The following is a 3,095-nucleotide window of genomic DNA, read 5'->3' on the forward strand; positions in this document are numbered from 1 at the left end:
CATTCCCATGAGTGCATGTATAGGGGCATGTGGTTTCTTCCGGACAAATAGCAGCAGTACATAATTGTGCCACTGTTATTTGTCCCCAGGCATGTCCCCACATGCACACTCTGGTGTGCAGCAAAGTGATTAAGGGGAGGCAGGGGTGCACCTGTGCTGGCTCCAGCAGCCTTACCTGGGGTCCTGAAGGCCTCCCAGGATTGCTGCAGTACCAAGCTGGCTGCTTGGAGCTTGGCTCACAGCCCGAGTGTGGCCAGGCTCCCTTTCTGGAAATGCACACTGCTGTCATGTGCACCGTACCACTTTTCCAGTGCCTTTTTTTGACACCGCGATCTCTGTGTGTTTAAAACAAGCAAACAACCACCAAAACAAAACAAAAAAACCCTCACTGTGCTGCAAATTGCAACATGGCAAATGGGTGCATGTGCACTGTGTGCAGTTGGCAGTGCCTCAAACTTTTGAGTTGCCACAAACTGCACATGCACACTCGTTGGGACATGTCCTTTATGTTCCCAAGAGGGCTTACTCTGTGTCTCATGGTTGGTCATTATTCTGAATTGTTTTCTTCACATTTTACCTTACAAAAATCAGGTGTGCATTTTATTTGGTGGCATGTTGTATATGAGAAAATATGGACACTAATAGCTTCTGCTAGGCCTCGCTTAAAATTATGCATTTGTTGGAAGTTACAGCCTTAGTACATTTTGACCAAAGTTTTAAAACAGGTTCATACAATACCATGTTATGGCCTATGCAAACCTAGGGTTCCTGTGCTTTGACACTATAATGTACCTGTATAATCCTGGCTTGAGTACGAGACACAACAAATTTGCAGGTGGTCTCACTTCTGTTTTTCTGTTTGCCCTAGACATGGGACTGTACATACCTGAAAGCTATGTGTGTATGTATAACTCAAATGCTTCCCTGGTGGTCTAGTGGCTAGGATTTGGTGTTCTCATTACCATGGCCCAGGTTCAATTCCTGGTCAGGGAAGTACATTTTTTTGCGGATGGACCCAGGGGAGGCACCACCATGCCTAGGTTCAGGGACGACCTAGTTAGGGAACTTTTGGAGGGGTTGGACATGTTTAAATCAGTAGTCCAGATGCTCTTCACCTGAGGGTGCTGAGGGAATTGGCAGGGGTCATAGTGGGGACCCTGGCACGGCTCTATGAGTGCTTGTGGGGCACTGGCCAGGTACCAGAGGATTGGAAAAGGGCCAATGTGGTCCCCATTTACAAGAAGGAGAGAAAGGAGGACACTGGCAATTATAGGCCAGTCAGTCTTACCTCGGTCCTTGGGAAGACCTTTGAGAAAATTATCAAGGAGCACATCACCAAGGGCCCAGCAGGGGAGGTAATGCTCAAGGGCAACCAACATGGGTTCACTGAGGGCAGGTCCTGCCTGACTAACATGGCTTCTTTTTATGATCAGGTCACAAAGTCCCTGGACGAGGGTGTCGGGGTGAATGTTGTCTTCCTGGACTTTGATACTGTTTCCCACCACATTCTCTTACAAAAACTTGGTGACTGTGGCATTGATGCCTGCACAGTCAGATGGGTAGCAAATTGACTAAATGGTTGCTCCCAGAGAGTGGTTGTGGATGGGTCATTTTTGACCTGAAGCGATGTGGGCAGTGGAGTTACCCCAGGGCTCGGTCCTGTACCGTTCAACATCTTTATCAGCGATCTGGATGGGGATGTGGAATGCACGCTGCCCACATTCGCTGACGACACCAAGTTGTGGGGTGAGGAGGGCATGCTGGAGGGGAGGGACAGAATCCAGCTAGATCTAGACAAATTACAGAGGTGGGCGAATGAGAATAGGATGAAATTCAATGCAGACAAGTACAAGGTACTGCCTCTAGGGAGAAGGAACCAGCAACACACCTATAGGCTGGGGAACACTTTTCTTGTCAACATAGAAAGGGATCTTGGAGTCATTGTTGACTCTAGGATGAACAGAAGCCACCAATGCAAGGAAGCGGTCAGTAAGGCTAACCGCACCTTGTCGTGCATCTACAGATGCATCACAAGCAGGCCCAGGGAGGTGATCCTTCCCCTCTATGCAGCATTGGTCAGGCCACAGTTGGAGTACTGTGTCCAGTTCTGGGCGCCACACTTCAAGAGGGGTGTGGCTAGCATTGAGAGGGTCCAGAGGAGGGCCACATGCATGGTCAGGGGGCAGCAGGGCAGGCCCTACGAGGAGAGGCTAAAGGGCCTGAACCTATTCAGCCTCCACAAGAGAAGGCTGAGAGGGGATCTAGTGGCCTTTTACAAACTCACCAGGGGAGACGAGTGGGAATTGAGGGAGGCTCTGTTTCCCTGGGCACCACCCGGGGTTACTAGGAATAACGGCCACAAATTGTTAGAGAGAAGGTTCAGGCTGGACATCAGGAGACATTACTTTACAGTTAGGGCTGCCAGGCTCTGGAATAGGCTTCTGAGTGAGGCGGTACTCTCTCCTACCTTGGGGGTCTTCAAGAGGAGGCTGGACAGATATTTGGCTGGGGTGATATGACCCCGGGACCTGTTCCTGCCCGGGGCAGGGGGTCAGACCTGATGATCTGTTTAGGTCCCTTCCGACTCTAAGTACTATGATACTATCCCTTTGAAAGTTCAGACTTTTCTGAACCTTACTTTGCTTACTTCACTGTCACTTTCTATTTCTTTTCACATTATATTTGACTAAGTTTTAAAAGGAAATTTCAGGCCTGTATTTTTGGCAGAGGATTCCCCCAGGCTTGTAGTCTTACATTCTGGAATTCTCTGAGTTACTGCAGCAAGGAAACTGATTCAATTTTAATTTTTTTTAGCTTTGAGACTCTTAAGAACAGATTTTTAGTGTTGCAAGAAAACTCACTGAAATTGGACCAGATGGGACATTTCCACTTCTGAGAGAGATCAGAGTTTGGTTCAGCTAGTATGAGAACCTACTGTCTGTTGCTCGTGCATTTCTGGCCTGGGAGAAAGAGGTTTGTGTTGCTACAAAATGATTCTGTGCTCATAGTGATACCTTCCAGGATTTTTAAAAGTACTCTTAAGACCTACTTTAATTTTATATAGTGTAACCTTATATTACCTTATATTTTATATT

General features: G+C 47.6%; 1 non-coding gene across 1 annotated transcript; it reads left to right on the forward strand.

Moving 5' to 3' along the window:
- Window positions 1-921: 921 nt before the first annotated feature.
- On the forward strand, window positions 922-993 carry TRNAE-CUC (transfer RNA glutamic acid (anticodon CUC)). The gene has a single exon. It is a non-coding gene; the product is annotated as a tRNA-Glu (tRNA).
- The last annotated feature ends 2,102 nt before the right edge of the window (window positions 994-3,095 follow it).

The sequence above is a fragment of the Alligator mississippiensis genome, chromosome 5 (assembly GCF_030867095.1).
Source record: "Alligator mississippiensis isolate rAllMis1 chromosome 5, rAllMis1, whole genome shotgun sequence".
NCBI lineage: Eukaryota > Metazoa > Chordata > Crocodylia > Alligatoridae > Alligator > Alligator mississippiensis.